Source organism: Bos javanicus, chromosome 10, assembly GCF_032452875.1.
Source record: "Bos javanicus breed banteng chromosome 10, ARS-OSU_banteng_1.0, whole genome shotgun sequence".
Lineage (NCBI taxonomy): Eukaryota > Metazoa > Chordata > Mammalia > Artiodactyla > Bovidae > Bos > Bos javanicus.
Genome location: NC_083877.1, coordinates 2,285,139 through 2,307,345, shown reverse-complemented (window position 1 = coordinate 2,307,345; position 22,207 = coordinate 2,285,139). Strand labels below are relative to the sequence as shown.

General features: G+C 42.2%; 1 long non-coding RNA gene across 1 annotated transcript in view; it reads right to left on the bottom strand.

Annotated features, from left to right (window-relative positions):
* The window catches only part of LOC133255523 (uncharacterized), a 37,410-nt gene extending 15,210 nt beyond the window's left edge, over positions 1–22,200 (bottom strand). The window contains exons 1-6 of the long non-coding RNA XR_009738960.1: positions 22,130–22,200; positions 11,711–11,804; positions 8,046–8,167; positions 5,845–5,896; positions 4,631–4,692; positions 86–248 (exon numbers count right to left, since the gene is read on the bottom strand). This is a non-coding gene — a long non-coding RNA (uncharacterized LOC133255523). The remainder of the gene's footprint in view (positions 1–85; positions 249–4,630; positions 4,693–5,844; positions 5,897–8,045; positions 8,168–11,710; positions 11,805–22,129) is intronic.
* Positions 22,201–22,207: the final 7 nt, after the last annotated feature.

Sequence of the window (22,207 nt, the reverse complement as noted above, 5' to 3'; positions counted from 1 at the left end):
ATGCGAATAAGATCATCTGTACCATTTTTCTAGACCACATAAAATGTGTTAATATACAACATTTGTTTTTCTCTTTCTGACTTACTTCACTCTATGATGCTAAGTCCATCCACATCTCTACAAATGATCATTTCATTCTTTTTATGGCTGAGTAATATTCCATGTGTATATGTCTCACATCTTCTTTATCCATTCCTCTGTTGATGGACATTTAAGTTGCTTCCGTGTCCTGGCTACTGTAAGTAGTGCTGCAGTGAAAGAGAAAACAAATGTATGAACACCAGTGGGGGGAAGGGGCAGGGTGTGATGGACTGGGACATACTGGGATTGACATATGTACACTGTTGATACTGTGGATAAAGCAGATAACTCATGAGAACCTCCTGTCTAGCCCAGGGAACCCTACTCAATGCTCTGTGGAGAACTAAATGGGAAGAAAATCCCCCAAATGGGAAGGAAATCCAAAAAAGAGGGGATATATATATATATATATACACACACACACACATATATATATAGCTGATTCACTTTGCCATTCAGCAGAAACACTGTAAAGCAACTACACTCCAATTAAAAAGCAATTTTTTGAAAAAAGAAAGGGATGTGAGAGCATCCCAGTGTAGAGATTTGGAGAGTTCCAATTTGATGAGATAGGTAAGGGAGTCAGAAGTGTGGGGGGTTTTGAGGGGAAAATTGGAATATGAGTTGACTAGGGAAACAGAGAAGATGGACAGGCTGTTCCACTCCAAGCTCCCAGCTGAAGATGAGGACCATATTTCCATGGAGACTATCATCTGCCCAGTTGGGGGATACTTTCTCTAGTAGTGTAGCAGCCTGGATTTAGGACTGGGAAGGCCTTCATTTCAGGAAAAATATTTAGGAAGGACAAAGCAGAAACCTGAAGAGAGAACAAACTTGCAAATACTAAGGTGTTAATACACAAAGGTAAGATTGACTAAAAAGTGAGAAGTATATGTCCCTAAGGCAGTGGGACCAGGCCCTCGTGTTGAGGCCCTGGGGATCCTGACTATGTGGAGCCCAGTGATCATGAAGCTGCAAGTATTCGTGTCATCAACGAAAGCTTAATGTGGAGTCGATCATTCTTACAGTCTATTGTCAACATTCTATTGGAAATGTTAGTTGGGAATTTTTATGACCCCACATAGAAGTTCCTGTTCTACTTTTTGCACACAGGGAAGGCTAAGCCACAAGCTGACTTGGTGAGAAAAGAGTCCTATTTCCTCGTGGGAATAGAGGGGCCTCTAATAGTGGTCCACTTCCACTTTCCGCAGATTTTTAACAGGTTAAGTCAAGCTCCAAGCAAATTCTCAGGGAACAGAGCCATAGTTGTGTGACTCACCCAAGAAAAAACTTATGCCAGGCATGCTAGAGCAGATGTCTTACCCCAGCCAATGGGCAGTATATTTTCAGTCAAGATTTAGAAAAGACATGCGAAGAAGACCTCTGCTTCCCTGGGTCACAGAACACAAAGGTTAATAAACATCTTTGCTTTTAATAGACGGCATGGGAGAACAGGAAACCAAGCACTGGCTTTAGTTTTTGACATTTACTTTCTATGGGATTTCCAGGAAATTCCTGCACTTAGAGGCTGAATGTTGCAACAACTTTCTTAGACTCTAAAGTCTCTCTCCCAGAAATAACCAGTGTCTCCCACTGGTTGTAGACAATGAGATAGTCTTTCCTAAGACACAGTGCTTGTCTTTCCTAAGACACAGTGCTTGGCACATAATAGCATTCAGTAAAAGCTGACTCTTGCATGGGCCTGTTTATCTTCTGTAAAATGCAGTTCTTAGGTTCATATCTTTTCCACCTCTGGAATTCTAAGATTCTGCAATGGAAACAATTTTTGGTTATTGTACCATACCTAGGATAAGCAGTCATTTTCTGGAAAAATATAGGTAGCAATAGTTTCGGCTTTGCATGTCAGACAGCCTTCATCATGACTACCCACTCTGGCACTGCAACATGGAAGCGGCCATAGACAACACTTAAAAGAGCAGGCGTGGCTGTCTTCCAGCAAAACATTATTTACCAAACTAGAGCCATGGCCTAGATTCGGCCCACAGGAAATAATGTGTTGACCTCTGTTTCATAGAATAAAAAATGTGGACTAAAGAAGTGAAAAGCAATTTTTGATGGAAAAAAAGTACACAGGAAATCATGTACTGCAAAACTGTATAAGCTTATGGTACATTTAACTCAAAAACTTTTTTTTGTAATGAGCATATGAAAGAAAGCAGATGTTCTACAACAAAGGTGGATAATAGAAAAATACAATAAACAGAGTCAGACACAACTTAGCAACTAAACCACCAAACAGCTTTCACAAACTTAAACATTTATAAATATTTTACTGCCATAAATATGGAAAATAAGTGAAATGGAAAACAATGGCCCAGAAATTCCCTTTTGCTACAAGTTGAGAGAAGGCAAGAAGATAGCAATCATGCAAATAGCATGAGAGGCCCAGATTGTAGCTAAAAGCTAATGTTGCATTTGATTCCGTAATTAAGGAGACAGTTATGCATTAAACTGGCTCAAACACTTGCAGGGTGATTGCTCAACCTTCTAATCACATTCAATCTGAACTGGTCGTCTGAATATTACAATGACTGGATTGAGGGCTGTTTTCCTTATGAAGTTGGCTCAATGACTAGCAACCAGTCCTTCATGGTATCTGGAAACCTTAACAAGGAATATCAAACTGTATGATAAGCCCAACTTGAAGTTATGTCAAGGAAAGAAAAAGAAGAAAAATACAATGAATAAAGAAAAAGAGATAAGCAAGGTACAAAGGAAGAAATACTAGTGGAGCAGCAGCAAAGAGTAGGGTCCAGGTGCCTCATAGAGACATTCAGTGCAGGGGTATTGTGAGAAATCGCTGCCTGTAGAAACCACTATGCATCTCCCTGGCCCCGCTACAGATGTCTGCGTGTCACAACCGCCTTTTCCTCCCTGCCAGGTCTCCCCTAGGTGGTTCTCTTAACTAGAGTTTATTCATCTAAAAAAGAGCAAACAGGATAATATTTGAGCAAATAATTGACTCACAGTATTTTTCCATCTTCTCATTTCAAGCCTTCTAACACTTTGCTTGCATCAGGGATTTTGCACACCAGAAAACTTGACATCAAAGGCCTTTTTGGCTTTTTGTGAAAGCTCAACCCCTCTGAAGAAATTGTGCCAGGTGTCCCAGAGAGGAAAGAGAGACAAGATGGTGACTTTCAAGGGGAAGAGAGATTTCCCAAAATGGTACTAGAGGGTCAGCACCTCTCTAATGTGGGGCTCACCCGCTGCTCCTTGACAGAAGCTTGGGGAGAGAACAGGCCCAAGGATGATAGCGGACAGCATCTGGGAAAGGTGGCCCTCAGCCGAAGGGGCTCCTTCCCCGGCTCCAGGGAGAACCAGAGGATGGCCTCGGGGGCCAATGGCCCCAGCTGGGCTGAAACAACACACATCACGGCAGCAGCCAGCAAGGAACCTGTGGCCCACGACCAGAGGGACAAACCTGTGTCCTTGAGCAATATGTTAAGTTCCTTTGCCCAGGTCCTGAAAGTAGGGAGTCCCAATAATGATTGAAATTGTATTTCCCTCCAGCCTTGATGGAGGAGGGCTCAGGGCAGATTTAAGCTGATTTAAAGATATGAAGAAACAATGATTCCTGCAAAATATCATCTGTGGGCTGATATTCATACACCAACAAATGTTTGAGAATGGGGGGAGGCGGGAAAGAAGAGGGGCTTATGTTCCACTTGGCACAGTCTCTGATGCAGAACTAGCAAGCTTCCTGAGGTACTTATTAGGTGTGTGGGGGCAGTGTGACCGCAGTGGCTGGGAAAGAGCAGAGGGGTGCTTTATAAATCCTGCAGCGGGTAAATGAATGCCCAGAAAAACAGAGAGTGGGTGGAGTAACATAATTGAAAACAGCTGAACTGCGAAGTGGGCCTAATTTTTTTCTGAACTAAGAATGAGTAAAATGTCTTTTCAAGAACTGGGTATAAAAATGGAACCAGGAGATAAAGAAAACCCACTATATTTAGTTGTTCACACACACACACACAGTTAATATAGTAGCCCGGCGATGCATTAAGAAAATCTCCTCCGGTACTTGTCATAGCTTGCCTAGTTGTGTGATGATCCAGCCCTTGGAGATGGGGTAACAAAAGGCCTCCTGACCTAAGAGCCTGTGGGCCCATCTGATGGGAAAGCATAACCCCTCAGAGGGCTCAAAAGGGCTTCTAGCTGCAAAGGCTGTGCGTTTTGGAGAAAAGCACATGGAGCGGAAGGGCGGAGGGGGCCTCTGCCCCAGCAGGCCAGGTTGGCTGGGGCAGCCCTGGGCTAGGCTTGTGCTGTGGGCTAGTCTCACACCTACTTTCTCATCCACCTCTTCTTTCAGGGAGATCAAAGGGATACAGGTAGTGAGTCACCAGGTTAATCAACAATTGGTGTTATCTTCAACATTGTATAAAATACTCCACTCATACTCTGAGTAAGAAGTAATTCCTGCCAAGCAAGTGGTCCAGCAGTCATTCAAATTCTGGATCCAGAACTCACTGACTCCCCTGCTCTTTGTTCCTCGGCTTTCTACAAGCACAGCAGTGATGGCTCTCACCTGCACTCCTTGGGTGTGGCACCAGCTGTGCGCCTCCATCAGTGGCACTGAGCCCTTGTGACCTGTTAATGACATGCAGGGTCAATGATAATTCATTTTTTTTTAAACTTTACAAATTGTATTAGTTTTGCCAAATATCAAAATGAATCCGCCACAGGTATACATGCGTTCCCCATCCTGAACCCTCCACCCTCCTCCCTCCCCATACCATCCCTCTGGGTCGTCCCAGTGCACTAGCCCCAAGCATCCAGTATCATGCATCAAACCTGGACTAGCAACTCATTTCATACATGATATTATACATGTTTCAATGCCATTCTCCCAAATCTTCCCACCCTCTCCCTCTCCAACAGAGTCCATAAGACTGTTCTATACATCAGTGTCCCTTTTGCATAATTCATTTTTAAATGTCACATAAAGAAAGGAGGGAATCACATAAAGGTGAAAAATAGTTTCTCTAGAAACAACAATTAAGAAGGTCTAATACTTAGCACCCTAGAAATACAATTTTACTTGTTGTTATGTTGATATACCCATTCTTAAGGCCCAGTTCTGGGATGGGGTGTCCAGTAGGTTGGGCAGGCTTTGAAAAGAGGGATCCAGACAAAGCCACTGATTCACTTTTATAAAATTACATGAATTAAATAATAACAGGAGAAAATAGCCATAAAGATGAGAAGACAACAAAATGCTTTTTATTCTATTTGAAAAATTACAATTAGTACACAAGAATTAGCCACTATATGCAAATACTGTTATTACATTTTCTCTTTCCTTATGCACACATTCTAATTTTTTTCCCTACAGAAATTGATTGCCATGTTTGTGGTCTTGAAATCACTGTGGTTTCTGAAATCCTGTTCAGAAGAAGCAATACATTTTCCTATTTGTGCAGTCTGAGCCAAGCAAAAACAAAGGAACTAAGTCAAATTATTCCATTTCCTTTTTTATAAAATATACTGGAAAATTAGCAAAATCCCATAGATATGGTCTACCCTTTGTTCACTGGTTTAATCACTCAGTCAATAAGCATTTAATGAGCGTCTAATACATCTTAGGCACTGGGAAAGCAGAAGTCAATCAAACATTGGTTCCTGCCCACATGAAGCTGAATTTAGTAGAGTTGGTGGACAGATCAACAAAGAATTGGAATAATATTTTGAAATACTATGAGAAGTCTTTTTCTTTCTCAGAAAATCTTTTTTTTTTTTTACCTTGTGATTCTTTCACCGTTTATCCAGACCAAGAGATGAAGGTTGACTGCCCCTAAAGAAAAGACACAAAAGGATCCAGTCAGAACAGAGCCCAATTTCTGGCTGAGAATATAAAAAGCAAGCCTTGAAAGCTTTGAGTTCTAAGAGCCTGGCGCTTAGGGGAGGAGAGAAGCTGGGGGGTAGCTTTTGTTGTATTTATTTATTTATTTTTGAATGCTAAAACCTTGGGTCTGACTCAATAGAGTAAAGCCCGAAAGACTAGCCAGTTTTTTTTTTACCAAAAGCCAGAGAGTGGGACAAAATGCATGATGACAAGAACAACTTTCCAGCCTCAGAGGAGACAAGGCCTTTTCTAAGAAGGAGCTTTGAAAGGATGGAGAAAAGAGAACTACCCTGTTGACATGCAAATGCGGGGTCTGCTAAAACCACTGCCGGGGGTGGAGGCTGTGGGAGGGAGCTTCTAGGAGCCCTTAGGGGGCTGCCCCACTTTTTTCCTGCTGGCCTTCTCTTTGATCATTGCTCATGCTCAACTACTTGTTAAGTCTTTTTAATATTGCCCTTACACTATAGAATTTGGGTGGTTTTATCCAGGGGTGTTAGAGAATATGACCCACAGTTTTGAAAGAACTCCAGTGAGGATGAAGAGGAAGGACAGGAGGAGAAAAGACCAGAGATGCGCAGAGATGCTTAGAGGCCGCTGCCAGGGCACCAGGAGGGAGCAGTGGTCCAGAAGGCCAGCAGCACCACCCTGCTTTCCGCTGTCCCCTTCTGAAGGAGGCCAGGGAGGGGAAGGATCAGGACTGTGCCCAGGGTTCCAGCACATGTCTGGGTGGTGCCATCACTAGCAGACTATGAAGGAGTAGGAGTAGGTCAAGGAATTCAGTTTTCATCCAAGCAGGTCATGAAATCTCAAGAAATCCTTGAGAACTCAGAGAAATGTAAACTGGTTGATAGTGTGGGAAGTGAGGAAGACCTGAAGCTAGTGGAACAAATGGACCCACTGTGCTTAGTAATGAATTGTGATGCCCCTCGGGGAGGTGTCTCTGGGGTTCCATTGGAGGCTCTGCCCTTGGCCTATATTTTTCAAGAACTTGGATGTAGACACCAAAGACATACTCATCCAGGGAGTGTAGGATGCAAATTCTGAAGAAATAGCTATTATGATAAATGATAAAATGAAAAATTCAGAAGGCTGAAGCAAGTGTTTGAAAATAACAGGATGACACTGAACAGAATACATAGAAAGTCCTGTGTTTAGGTTTAAAGTAAAGTGACGAGGCCACTTAGAAAATGTGAAGCCCAGCTTGGCAGCATTTGCTCTGAACAATGACATGAGGGTTTTAGTTGTCCTCAAGATGTTGTGAAAAAACAGCATGATGCTGCCACTTAAAGGCAGCTCCATCTCTATGTGGGATGAGTTGCAGTTGAGAAGATCTACTTCGTAGCAAGATGCCTCAGTTGTCCCAAACTAACATCTTTTTTGAGAAGTTTAAGAGTATCAAATTAAAAACTGAGGTTTTTGGCCACCCATTCCAAAACTGAGAGGCAGGGACCAGCTCTTCACTTGGTAATTTTATGTCCCTGATTGAGTCATCCAGAGACAGCTAGTGGTGGCGGTTTAGTCCCCAAGTCACGTCCGTCTCTTTTGAGACCCCGTGGTCTGTAGCTAGTCGGGCTCTTCTGTCCGTGGGATGTTCCACACAAGGATACTGGAGTGGGTTGCCATTTCCATCTCCAGGGGATCTTCCCGACCCTGGGATCGACCCCCCATCTCCCGCATTGGCAGGTGGGTTTTTCACCCCTGAGGCACCGGGGAAGCCAGAGACAGCGAGTGCTCACTGACTGTCCATGTGCTGACACTTTCCAGAGGACTTTCACGTGAGCCAGAGACTTGTCACTGAGTTCTGGTAGTTAAGAATGAGAGCAGAAGGGATACGGCTCTTCTGACCTAGGATCTGAGCAGTCAGTGTGCGTTCTCCATCCGTCTCCTGCCCTGCAGGATGCCCCTGGAGTCTCATAGTGAGATGTTCGCAGCAAAAGATGGAGAGAGCCTGGACTCTTGAGTCACTGGATGACAGACAGCCGTGCTGACCCACATACTTCACATGACTAAAACATAAACCTTTGCGTTTGTCAAGCTCCTGGATTTAGGAGTGTGTCCGCTGCTGCCGCCGGCATAACCTAATCCTAATAGTGCTTACCCTTGAGCATCCCTGGTCTCTGCCTAAGTGTGTCGGTGGTGCAGAACCATTATGCTCCTCTTCAGGGAACTTTCAGGAACCTCACCCTGGAGTCCAGCTCAGAGCACTTTGATGGATAAATGCTGTAGTCACATACAAAAGGAATGGGTAATGTGGATGGAGGAAACCATTTTTTAATCTATATAATGTATATTTCAAGGAAAGTTTGTTTATTCTAAGACATAAAGACATTCATTCATGAAATTCAATATATCTCTTGACTTTTCCCATCTAACATTTTTATATAGGGTAAGGGTTTTGACTAGATACCAGCCTGGGTCCCTTTCAGTTCTATGAAGTAAATTTGAAATAATGTAAGAACTAGAGGAAATCTAGGAGTTTATCTAATTGTACTAATGCCAAATTTTATAGATAAGGAAACTGAGCCCGAGGAAGGTTAAGATATTTGTTCCAGACCCCTTAAATCTCTGGATTTCATTTTCACTTCTCTTTCTAGTACATTGCCTTAAAAGTATGGTACTTTAAAATGAACAAGCCAACAATAACAAAAAGCTCTGATCCTTTTTACCTTAAAGGTGAACTAATTCCTTTATCTGGGATCCCTTTAATCTATATGACTCCATGATGAGGGAAGGAAATGTCTCCTTAGTATCAAAGAGAAGGAATAGAGACTGGCAGATGGAAGAAGGGAATTGTGAACATAACTTCAGGAACTACACATACCTTTCTTGGCCTCAAACTCCTGACCTTTTTTTTTTTTTTTTTTCCTGCAAGCCCTCCTCCTACTACAAGTGGACACATACTGCAAAATCAGCATAGAACAGAGTCCTTACCTTTTTCTCCTTCCACTTTAAATTTATCTAGTGCAGTGATATTTTTTTAGTTCAATTCAATTATAAAAATTATACTTATTATTTCAACCTCAAAATATTCTTATTTCAAGTTTCTTTCCATATTCTCCACCACCTAGTTTTAACCTTCTGGTGAGAAGCTGAAAACAAAGGGAATCTGCCAAATTATTAGAATAATTACTCCTAGCATGAGAGCATCCAGGAGCTGGTATTGACAATTGCCAAACTCTACATCTCTCAGGGTCTCTGGTCAGCTCCATCATGGACAGTTGGGGCCCAGCCTGTCCTTCCTATGTTGGGGATTGCATTTCTCAGTGCCATTTTCTTCCTCTAACCTTGTAAATACTTGTCACTTCAATTGGAAATCCCATGGAATGACCAGTGAGTCACTGTGTTCCCTTCTGCAGTTGGCCTAGGTTTAGGAAGGCTAAAGATCTCATGATTCACCTTGGCTTGATTTCATGAGAAATCAGGGGAGTGGTCTTGCGTTTTTGCCATTCCCATCCATTCTCTGATTCTCCCTAAGACCCCTTCCCCACTCCAGTAACACTGCCTGTAACCATCCAGGAGGAAGGAAATTCCAGGCTCCCCTTTAGGTCACTTGCCCACATTTCACCAGAAAAGACATAGAAGACTTGAGTTCAGTTCAATCAGTCACTCAATTGTGTCTGGCTCTTTGCGACCCCATGGACTGCAGCACATCACATCTCCTTGTCCATCACCAATTCCCAGAGTTTACTCAAACTCATGTCCATTGAGTTGGTGGTGCCATCCAACCATCTCATCCGCTGTTGTTCCCTTCTCCTCCCACCTTCAATCTTTCCCAGCATCAGGGTCTTTTCAAATGAGTCAGTTCTTCGCATCAGGTGGCCAAAGTATTGGAGTTTCAGCTTCAGCATCAATTCTTCCAATGAATATTCAGGACTGATTTCCTTTAGGATGAACTGGTTAGAACTCCTTGCAGTCCAAGGGACTCTCAAGAGTCTTCTCCAAAACCACAGTTCAAAAGCATTATTTCTTCAGTGCTCAGATTTCTTTATAGTCCAACTCTCACATCCATACATGACTACTGGAAAAACCATCGCCTTGACTAGATTGGACCTTTGTTGGCAAAGTAATGTTTCTGTTTTTTAATATGCTGGGCTGGATGAAGCACAAGCTGGAATCAAGATTGCCGGGAGAAATAATAATAACCTCAGATATGCAGATGACACCACCCTTATGGAAGAAAGTGAAGAGGAACTAAAAAGCCTCTTGATGAAAGTGAAAGAGGAGAGTGAAAAAGTTGGCTTAAAGCTCAACTTTCAGAAAACTAAGATCATGGCATCTGGTCCCATCACTTCATGGGAAATAGATGGGGAAACAGTGGAAAGAGTGTTAGACTTTATTTTTCTGGGCTCCAAAATCACTGCAGATGGTAACTGCAGCCATGAAATTAAAAGACGCTTACTCCTTGGAAGAAAAGTTATGACCAACCTAGATAACATATTGAAAAGCAGAGATATTACTTTGCCAACAAAGGTTCATCTAGTCAAGGCTATGGTTTTTCCTGTGGTCATGTATGGATGTGAGAGTTGGACTGTGAAGAAAGCTGAGCACTGAAGAATTGATGCTTTTGAACTGTGGTATTGGAGAAGACTCTTGAGAGTCCCTTGGACTGCAAGGAGATTCAACCAGCCCATTCTGAAGGAGATCAGCCCTGGGATTTCTTTGGAAGAAATGATGCTGAAGCTGAAACTCCAGTACTTTGGCCACCTCATGAGAAGAGTTGATTCATTGGAAAAGACTCTGATGCTGGGAGGGATTGGGGGCAGGAGGAGAAGGGGACGACAGAGGATGAGATGGCTGGATGGCATCACTGACTCGATGGACGTGAGTTTGAGTGAACTCCAGGAGTTGGTGATGGACAGGGAGGCCTGGTGTGCTGCGATTCATGGGGTCGCAAAGAGTCGGACACGACTGAGCGACTGAACTGAACTGGGGTTAGTCATAACTTTTCTTCCAAGGAGTAAGCATCTTTTAGCTGCAGTCACTATCTGCAGTGATTTTGGAGCCCCCAAAAATAAAGTCAGTAACTGTTTCCCCAGGTATTTGCCATGAAGTGATGGGACCAGATGTCATCATCTTAGTTTTCTGAATGTTGAGCTATAAGCCAACTTTTTCACTCTCCTCTTTCACTTTCATCAAGAGCTTCTTTAGTTCTTCTTCACTTTCTGCCATAAGGGTAGTGTCATCTGCATATCTGAGGTTATTGATATTCTCTCGGCAATCTTGATTCCAGTTTGTGCTTCATCCAGCCCCGCATTTCTCATTATGTACTCTGCATATAAGTTAAATAAACAGAGTGACAATATGCAGCCTTGATGTACTCCTTTTCCTATTTGGAACCAGTCCATTGTTTCATGTCCAGTTCTAACTGTTGCTTCCTGACCTGCATACAGATTTTTCAAGAGGCAGGTCAGGTGGTCTGGTATTCCCATCTCTTTAAGAATTTTCCACAGTTTGTGGTAATCCACACAGTGAAAGGCTTTGCCATAGTCAATAAGGCAGAAATAGAAGACTTCAGCCTTTGGGAAAGCAGATGGGAGCTGAAATCCCCCTCTTTTCACATCAGATTTCTGACCACTTCAGTAATAAGAGTCTACTATCACCTACTGTTTGCCAACCGCTTTTCAAATACTCTACATACTTGACCTCAGAAGGACTCTAATGAGGTAGGAATTCTAAAGAAGGTGACTTCTTGTTGTTTTACAAACTCTGAGATGGCAATGTGGGGAATGCTGCTTGAGGTTCTGCTGAGGCGTGTCATCTTACCATCAGGAGTTGGGGTGAGGGAGGCAGTGTCCAGTTTCTTTGGTTCTCAGTTGAGAACTGTCTCCACAATTGTCCATTACTGCCAGTCAGCAATCTTGAAAAAACAGCAAAGGGTTTTGTTCTATATACCACATTCTTACGCTACAACTAGCATGCTGCTTGCCACAGGGGAGTAATAGGAGTGCACCTGTGCCTGTATGTGAATGCATGTGTTTACAGCACTTCATTGTGCTTTTTAACTAAGACAGTAACAGAGACTATAGCAACAAATTCAAGCAACACAGAAATATAACAATTTTCTTTTAGTTAATTGCCTCATCCCCTGACATCTAATCACTTTTATTAGTTTGCGGTGTGTATGTCTATGTACACACTTTTTTTTTATCCTGTGTATACAAACATAAAATATTTGCTTTGATTTTCATAAAATAGGATTATACTATATATGTACATATATACTATGTATTTTATATACATAATAAATATGTAATATATTTCTGAGTCCTTTTTTCAGTTTAACATACTATATGTCTATACATTCAGATCCAACTCATCTTTTTGGTGGTCCTGGAATATTCCTTGGTGTGAATGTTCTATGATTTATTTGTTCACTTCTCTATTTCTAGCATTTAGTTTATCTCCAGTTTTGGGCTGTTACACACACACACACCTCACACACACACCTCTTTCCCTCTAAAGGCAGAGCTTTTCTGAAACAGAATCTTGTATGTGGGACTGCTTGGTTGGAAAATGTGCTTATTTTAAATTTAATAAATTCTACCAAATTCTCTTTTGAAATGGTCACACCTATTAACAAAATGTAAAGGGCTTTATCTTTTTATTCTATATATCATCAAAAACTTACTCAATTTTTGCCAACTTAACCAGAAAAAAAAAAGAACTATTGTTTTAATTTCAATTAGTATCACTGTTAGTGAGTTTGGGCATTTTTCAAATGTTATTGTCTCTGTAATTTCTTCTCTAAAATGCCTCTTATCATTTGTTCATTTTTTCCCCTTTCATCTTTCTATATACTGTTTTGGAGGAGCTTTTTAGCTCTGATGGATGTTAACTCTTTGTCTTTTCTATGTGTTGCAAATATTTTCCCACAGTCTTCATTTGACTTTTAAATTTGTTCATGTGAGCTGATTTTGCCAAGTAGAAGTTTTGACTTTTTAACTATTCCAATCTGTCAACCTTTTCCTTTATGGTTTCCGGGCCTCCTGTGGGCCTCAGAAAGCTCTCCCCACTCCCCATTAGTGAAAATATGGAGAATGTGCTTACTTAGAGCATGAGATGGTCCAACTCAGAGGCAACAGCAACAGAATTGATAGGATGCCAAGGAAAATCACCCTGAACCCTGTGAGGAATCTGCCGAGCCCACATTTCCCCTCCACTGTACTTTTCCAGCCTGTGGTTATTTGTTCTGCCTCTAGGCAGCCCTGACTTTCCACCAAGTTCGCCCCCTTCCCCCCTCATGCAGAGAGCTGTTTGGTTTTCTGGCTTTGCTCTTGTTTTCCAGACTGTTATCTAAAGTAAGCGGGGCTCCATTTACCTGTAGGTCTCCCCACTTGGGATTGGATGCAACATTACCAACAACATTTGCATCTTTCTGCACCCCCTTCTTGCTTACCCCTGCCCCCTTCCTTGAATGAGTGAGGAAAGCAGCCAAAAGCAGATGCTTGACACATCTGCCCTGGGTTGGCTCAGTTCCAGTGGGAAAGTTTGATGTTGCAAGCTTTTAATAGCCACTCCATTTCCCTGACTTACAATCACACAGGCTTCCTTGACTTCCTTCTAATTCATTAAGGACAAAGAAAGCAAGCTGAGTTTGCTCTGCTTGGGTCCTGGGGGAACCAGCCCCAGGCCGGCAGATGACATAACAGCCTTTGTCCTGGGCCCCTTTCTCTGCCGCAAATGCCTCTTCCTGCCTCCCAGCTACCTTTTCTCTCTTGGCTCACTGGGCACAAGTGCTATTAAGTTTCTCTCCCTTGTGGGGTCAACCACAAGCCAACATCAAGGGTTATCATAAGAGGATTTTTGCCCCATCACAGTCTCTGTCAGAATCCAACATCAGTTATATCCATTTCTTAAATATTCTGAGTAAATGTAGTATGCCTGTGTGCAAATGCAGCTTCTAAGACAAGCTCTCCAGCTGCCCATCACAAATACATCTTAGCCTTCCATACCTGAACTCCTCCTGTGCAGATATCTAGCACCCTGGCCCTCTCCTTAACTTTTCCAGGTTGGGACGTGGGGGCGGGGGGGGGGGCGGGGTTGCAGTGAGGATGAGTGCAGGGACGGAGGATTCAGTTCAAGGGCTAGGATTCCAAGTTTCAGTCCTCAAAGCCTGGGAGGCATGCAGCCCACGGGGACCTCTGGACCCACTGCATGGGAGGGCACTTCCTCCTGGCCTCTGCCCCAGAGGAGCACTGCTTCCAGGGACACTGCTGGTGAGCAATGCAGAGCAAGAGATGGAGGGTGCTTTCAGCTTTTTCTTTTGTCTTGATTATTCATATTTTCTGACTTTTTCCTCCCGAAATTCTAAATATTGTTTCTAATAAAATACAGTTTTATTCTAAATTCAAAAATATATTATCCTCAGAGAAGCTCTCAAAACTTCCAGGAAGACTTTAAAGGAAGCTACACAGACATTTAAACGAGTTTGCAAGTCCTCCAACACCTGGGAAGCTCTGGCTAAATGTCAGAGCTTGATAACAACTGTTATCATTATCAGTATTATTATTACTACTATTATCCTGGAAAAGCAATATTTTTAGGGTAAGAGTAGGGTTAACATTGACTGATGAGCACAGAACTGATTCTAGGGTTCGGGGTGCTTCTTAGGGACCATGAAATCTGTTCAAGTTTGCACGTTTATGTTTGGGAGCATATGAGTTTTTCATCTAGTAAGTTTTCCAGCAGCATGGCTTCTGATATTTTGATGTTTTTCCCTGTGGTCTGGGTTATAGACAAATAATTCAGGGGGAGAAAAAAGAATCTTTCTAAACATAAAACACTGGAGAGAGACTAGAAAAATCAAGAGAACTGGGAAGAGACCAGAAGACTGACTTCCTAGCTGATACTGAAGCAAAAAAAAAAAAAAAAAAGATCATTGGTCTATTGACTCCTGAGAGGCATACTTACCATCCATAATTCTGGTTTTAGATATTCTGTCCCTTTACTTCAACAAATACAGTCAAAGGTTCTGATATTTACATTAGAAAACATGACCCTCGCACATCTCCTTAAACACCAGGAAACTTCCAAAGGACGCATGATTTCCTCTGTTCAACAATGCATTGTAAATCTTATACACCCAAATCTTTTGAAGTTTCCTTTCACCAAAAGGAGGAAAGCAGCAGCATTCAGTGGCACACAAGTTGTTGAAAATGCATTTCAACCAGAGGATGCCATTGCGGCTGTGGCTTCATGCCTCAAGCTCACACACAGGGCTTCTGCTGTTTGGGGTGCCAGAAACCCTGCTAGGGATCCAAGTTTTCAAGGCTAATGAAGATGATTTAGATGTGATGTCTGAAAAAACCATGTGGCATAAAGCCTTTCCTGTATGAAATCCTGGCACAGCTGCTCAGTAAAATGTGAGTGGGTGGGAATGAGGGGGTGTGAGAAGGCACGATGCCATCAGGCAGAGCTGGCCATAAAGAAGGAGTCTGAGAGTCCAACTCCATTTTTTGTCTTAACTTTATCAATCTCATCTTTTTTTTTTTTAAAGCTCTATTTTAAAAACTTGGTGATTCATACAATAAAGCATGCCTCTATGCCGAAGTAGTAATATTTACTTTTAAAATGTGGAATTTAAGATAACTGTATTAACAAGAGAACATAATTAATGGGACAAATGGCTGTTGATCACCTAGTTAATCAAATAAACTTGAACCTTGGGAGAAAAATTGGGAGATTGTGATGCAATTATTCCAAGAAAAATTAATTATTCATTAATTTTCATGAAGTACCAGGAAAACCTGAATAATTCCTGAAGGAACATTGGAGAACATACATATTCATTGCTCATGAGTTTAATGTAAATATTTATCAGTCATGAAGAACCTAGAATCTACCAAAAGAAAAAGATGTATAGCCTTTTACCTTACAATCTTTGCTCTTAAACCTAACCTTTCAAACCCCCTTGAGACAGGCAAGCCCACTACAATCTCCAATGCCTCACTAAGCCTAGTGATCTGAGGGCCTGACCTCACAGGTGAGCTCATGCTTAATGATTTCTCTTGGCTTCCTTTTGCAGAGGAAGCATGCCAAGGCTCTGAGGTAACAAGAAGCATGACTGTATCCCCATCAGGTTGATTTCTAAGGTTAAGGCAGCAATTGTAAAACATGCTGTATTTTCCTGATGGTTATATTAATGCTCTTTTCAAAGTTAAAACAGTGATATGGACTGATATAAACTTTTGGAAGCTTGACGCATTTGCAGGAAAGCTTGTAAGGACATGTTCAGAGTAGGAAGAGAGTTGCTACCTTTAGTATTCACTAAGAGGACCAGTAGTGAGAGCCCCATATCTTAGCCCATCCTGTCAACAGCAAGGGCTGAGCACTTGATGGCACGGGAGCAAAACATGCCCTATTCTAAGGAAACTTCAGACACAGGAAAAGTTTATACTTGGAATTGTTGTTGTTCAGTTTCCCAGTCGTGTCCGACTCTTTGCAACCCCATGGACTGCAGCATGCCAGGCCTCCCTATCCCTCACCATCTCCCGAAGTTTGCTCAAGTTCATACCCGTTGCATTGGTGATGCTGTCTAGCCATCTCATCTTCTGACTCCCTCTTCTCCTTCTGCCCTCAATCTTTCCCAGCATCAGGGACTTTTCCAAAGAGTTGGCTGTTCACATGAGAAGACCAAAATACTGGCACGTCAGCATCAGTCCTTCCAATGAGTACTCAGGTTTGATTTCCCCTGTGGTTGACTGGTTTGATCTCCTTGCTGTCCAAGAGACTTTCAGAAGTCTTCTCCAGCACCACAGTTCGAAGGCATCAGTTCTTTGGCATTCTGCCTTCTTTATGGTCCAGCTCTCACAACCGTACATGACCACTGGGAATATCATCGCCTTGATTATGTGGACCTTCGTCTGTATACTTGGAGTTAGGACCATAATTTCCCTGCGTATTACTGATTTTCTATAAAGGGTCACTTCCTAGGTTTTTTTTTTTTTTTTTAATCTAAGGTTTATACGAAGTGCTTTTTATGCACGAAGCATTACATATGTGTTTTATTTTTTCCTCCTCATAAAACTCCTATTGGTCAGTTTTACTATTGTCCTTATATTATAAATGAGAAAATGAGGCATAGAAAAGTTAAGTAGATTTTCCAAAGTCACACAGCAATAAATGGCAACAGTGAGAATGAAAGATAGCGATGTCCACGCTCCTCTGAGACTCTTTTTCAGGGTCTAATTTACAAAGAACTTTCTCACATGTAATCCCAGGTAAACATGGAAACAGTCCTGTACATTAAATATTATTGTCCTCATCTTGAAACTAGTAAGGTTATAACATATTTAGGTCCATTACCTTTTTAAGTAAATCATTTTTAAATGCCAAACAGTTGCATGACCATTAAAAACTCTTAAATATAGTATTTTTCATATAGTATGTTTTAAATATTCATCATCTAAGAAAATGTTAATGTTCAATTTTAACATGAAATTTTGCCAATTGCCTTTCTGAATAAGTTGCCAGATTTAACAAATAAAAATACAGAATGCCTAGTTAAATTTGAATTTTGGATAAACAGCAAACGATTTGCATGGGGCATACTTGTACTAAAAAAGTAGTCATTATTTATTTGAAATTCAAATTTAATTGGGCATCCTGAATTTTATCTGGCAATCCTTTTTCTGTGAAGACATATTTAGTGTGCCATAAATAAGGAAATTTTAAGCCAATTGAAAAAGATTAAAAAACTATTCTTTTGTCATCAGCAACATTTGTATTAAGGATATTATCTGTATTAAGGATATTACCTGCCTACCTACTATACAATTGTGTGGACTGGTTTCTGTCCTCCAGAAGTTTATACTCCAAATAGTCATTACAATGTAAAAATAGCAGTGTCAATGACTCTTTCATATGAATTTAGTTCTAGCTACTAAAAATAATAGCAAGTGCCATTTGTATAGCTTTTGATGATTAGTACTAATTTAAGATTCACAAAATCTTATGAGGGCTGTGGGTATTCCCATTTCACAGTTAGATAAAAAGAGACTAAAATGTTATTTGTCTAACAAAGGTAATAAGTTTCTTGATTCCAGACTTGCTCATCTTTCCTCTACATTCTACAGGACCACGCTTCTCAGAGCAGCGGGCCAGCCATGGAGGGGAACACAGGGAGGTGATGCCAGATAACCATGAATGCCTGGTCTTTCTGGGTACTTTGATGATAATGCCAGATCCTGGTGCCCCAGACAGCAGTAGATGATTCTCCAAGAAGAGTCTTCAGGTTGGCCTCAAGCCCTACAGACTCTGTTAAAGGAGACAGCAGGGCCAGTTCTGGTGAACAGCCTGGAAAGCAAATTTGCTGGGGCAAAAAGTAAGTAATTTAGGAAAAGCTCAGGTCCTTTAGAGGTGGTCTGACCTCCATCGAGGTCACAGTTTTCTAAGTGGATATGATGGTTACCTTCATGTGTCAACTTGAGTGGGTCATCAGTTTCATAGATGCTTGGTCAAACATTATTCTGAATGTTTCTGTGACAGTGATTTTGGATGTGTTTAATATTTAAATCAATAAACTTAGTGAAGCAAACTGCCCTTCTTAGTGTGTGGACCTCAAATCATGTGAAGGCCTGAGTAGAAGGAAAGACTGATACTCTCCAAATAGGAAAGGACTCCTCCTTCCTAATTGGCTTCAAGCTGGAAAATGCATTTTTTTTCCTGCCTTTGCTGCTGCTGCTGCTGCTAAGTCACATCAGTCATGTCCGACTCTGTGCGACCCCGTAGACGGCAGTCCACCAGGCTCCTGTCCATGGGATTCTCCAGGCAAAAACACTGGAGTGGGTTGCCATTTCCTTCCCCTGCCTTTGCACCTCAAGTGAAACAGTGACTTTCTTGGATGTCAAGCCTGTTGGCCTTTGCATTGGAACCACACCAGTAGCTTTCCTGGAGCTCCAGCCTGCTAACTGCACATCTGGGGACTTGTCAGCCTCCATAATCACATGAGCCAACTTCTTACAACAAATACATACATATGTATATATATAAAGCAAAAGTGAAAGTCACTCAGTTGTGTCCAACTCTTTGCAACCTCATGGACTGTAGCCCACCAGGCTCCTCTGTCCATTGAATTCTCCAGGCAAGAATACTAGAGTGGGTAGCCATTCCTTTCTCTAGGGGACCTTCTCAACCCTGGGATTGAACCCAGATCTCCCGCATTACAGGCAGATTCTTTACCATCTGGGCCACCAGGGAAGCCCGTGTATTTTTATGTGTGTGCGTGTGTGTGTTTGTGTGTCTGTGTGTGTGTATATATACTTATAATTCTATTTCTCTGGAGAACCATAACTCAGTGGATGGATGTCCACATAATCTTCCTATGTGAATGTCCACCTTACCATCTCTACATCTGACAAGGAAAGCAAATGGGTCTTCCCTTTCTCAAAAATGCAGGATGGCTTTATTCCATAGGAGCTCCCCCTGTCCTGTCCAGACTGCAGTTAAAAAACCTGTTATTTCAGGATCATTCAAGGAGCCAGGTCAGAGATTTTTAAACATTAAATTGATATCAAATCTATTTTTAAGCTTGTAAAGAATCGCAGTATAAAAGTGGATAAAAAGGGGATTAACTGGAGTGAGGTTGGCAGCCCAGGGGCAGAATGGGGTTGCCTGGAGTTCCTCTCCAGTACTGGTAGCTCCTTGCTCAGGGCCTCTATAGGTTTTATTTTCATCATATGGAGCAGAACTTTATTCTACTTACTTTCTAATGTAACTTTTCTTCTTGAAAAAGAAACTTACTGTACAAGTTACACATGCTTACTGTAGAAGATACAAATGTGCCTTCATAAAAAGATACAAATTTTTCCTTCATAAAAGGAAAAATTACCCATTATCTAAAATTCTACCAGAGAAAACTAATATTTTCCTGTTTCTGAATTGTTTGCGCATATACACACATGCATAATCACCCTATATTTGCATAATACACATAGATCAAAGCCCTTTTGAAATAATTCATTTCAGAACAACTAATCATATAGAATTATAATGCATCCTTTCATCAAGAAATGGTAAAGTACAATTTATCTTGACTAAAAAACAATTTCATCTATTTCAGCTGACTTTCAATCATACAAACCAGAGCCTTTACATACAGATGAATTCTATCCTCTTCCTAACAGCAAGACTATAAATTCTGTAATGCTGAAAATATTTTTTTTCAGATTGTCTAGAGTCCTTAGTTCATTTCTCTGAGTATTTCTAATTTCAGTAAACCTTTATTCTTTAGGAGTGAATCAAATGTCTGAAAATAGATATTCAGAGAATAAGAAGAAGGAACAAGTTGGAGAGTGCAGATGGATGGCCCATTTGGGGTTGCAAACCCCAAATGAAGAAGGGTGAATCTGTATTTTTTTTTAACTTTCTTTGAGGTCAGTCATACAGAGAAGGATAAAAAAAATTTCACCTGGCAGCATTTTTATACATATCACCTTCGAGGTACATTTTGGAAGAAGATTGAGGGCCTTCAATTTTCTTCAATTTTCTTCCTGGGCTACCTCGCCAATCTTTCTTCCCACGTGTTTTCAATCCTGATTCCCTAACAGCTCATCTGAATTTCATGAGTCCATGGTCTTGACATCCACTCATCTTCATCTGTAGAAAACATACTCCTATTTTGAGCCAGGATCTCTCAAACATCAGTGTGCATCAGAAGCACATGGTGAGTTTGTTACAGCAGTCAGTGGGGTCCAATCCCCCAAATGTTTGACTCAGTGGGTCAGGAATAGGAATGAAAATTTGCATTTTCAACACATTCCTAGTGATACTGATCTGTGGCCCACACTTGGAGGACAACTGCTTTGCAGTGCTTCTTGGACTTTGCTGCATCTACCATCACCCGAGCATCTTGCTAAAAGGAGAGCCTGATCCAGTAGTTCTGGGGTGGATCCCAAGGTTCTATTTTTCTAACAAGCTCCCACTTCGAGCAGTGGGATTGTGTGGCTCAGCTTAGAATACTGTTTTTTGGTTTTTTGTTTTTTTTTAAGAGGAAGCGGGCCACCCCCCTCCTCCGTATCAGGGGTTGCCAAACTTGTCTGCATGTTGGAATCACATAGCAATCTTCAAAATATACTGGTGCCTACGTCTCATGTCAGCTTATGGCTGGTCTGAGGTACAGCCTGGCCTTGGGAGTTTTAAAAGATCCTCGGGTGATTTTCAGGGGATCCTCAGGTGGTACGTATGGCATTGCTGACTCGATGGATGTGAGTTTGAGCAAGCTCCAGGAGTTAGGGAAGACCTGTGTGCTGCATACAGTCCATGGGGTTGCAAAGTCAGACACGACTGAGCCACTGAACTGAACAGGTGATTCTAATAATCCAAACACGCTTACGAACCACTGTTTTAAATCCTCAAACTGCCTGCCATCCTCCATTTTATTTTCACTACAGGTATTGGCAGCTTGTTGTCTTTTGTCTTCGCTTTCATCCAATCTGCCCTACTGCACTGAAACGGCAAGTCCATGTGACCAAGGCAGTGAGGCCAAACAATACCAAAGCATTAGAGTTTGGAACAGAGAAAGGTTTATTGAGGGCCATGCAAGGAGACAGGAGGTTCATGACTTAAAATGCCCCAAATCCCCCAAAGCTCTTAGCAAAACCCTTGCCTTGCATAGGTTTGGGAGAGACCTGGTTAGTTGTTACAAACTTCTTGGTGTCAGAGCCTTTGTTCTAGAGGTCAGGTCATGTTCAGGTAACAATGTTCCTGTAAATCTCCAGCTAATGAATGTTATCCTCTGTCCTGACAAGAAAGGGGAAGGTCCGGATGCACAGCTTTCCCCTCAGAAGTTCTGGTCCTGGCTAAAAGGAGGCAGGGCTCAGCTGGTGGCTTCCTCAAGGCCAGGTCCCCAGACCCTGCCCAGCTGTCATCGCTGACAGAGCCAGGCACCCAGGACCCAACTGGCCCTCAGGCTCCTGAGACCTCCCATATGGTGGAGACCAGGTCCCACAGGAGGCTGCATCCCATGCGGGCTGCGCTGCCGTTAGGCCGCAGAGACAGGAATGGTGGGGGAGGTTCACTGCTGCCTCAAGGGCTGGACCACGCCAGTGGGTGGCTGTGGTGAGAGTTCTGGAGCCCTGCAGGACCCAGCCCCCAACCTGTTCTCTGGGCCCCCCAGCTCACAGGCTGGTCCGAGGCAGGGTGAACTGGAGGGTCCTGAGGAGAAGGCTGGTATCTGCCTCTTACCTTACTCTCCGCCTGATGACCACCACCGTTGGCTGAACGGAACCACTAACGGTCGCTAGCTTATTGACGGTTGTTTGT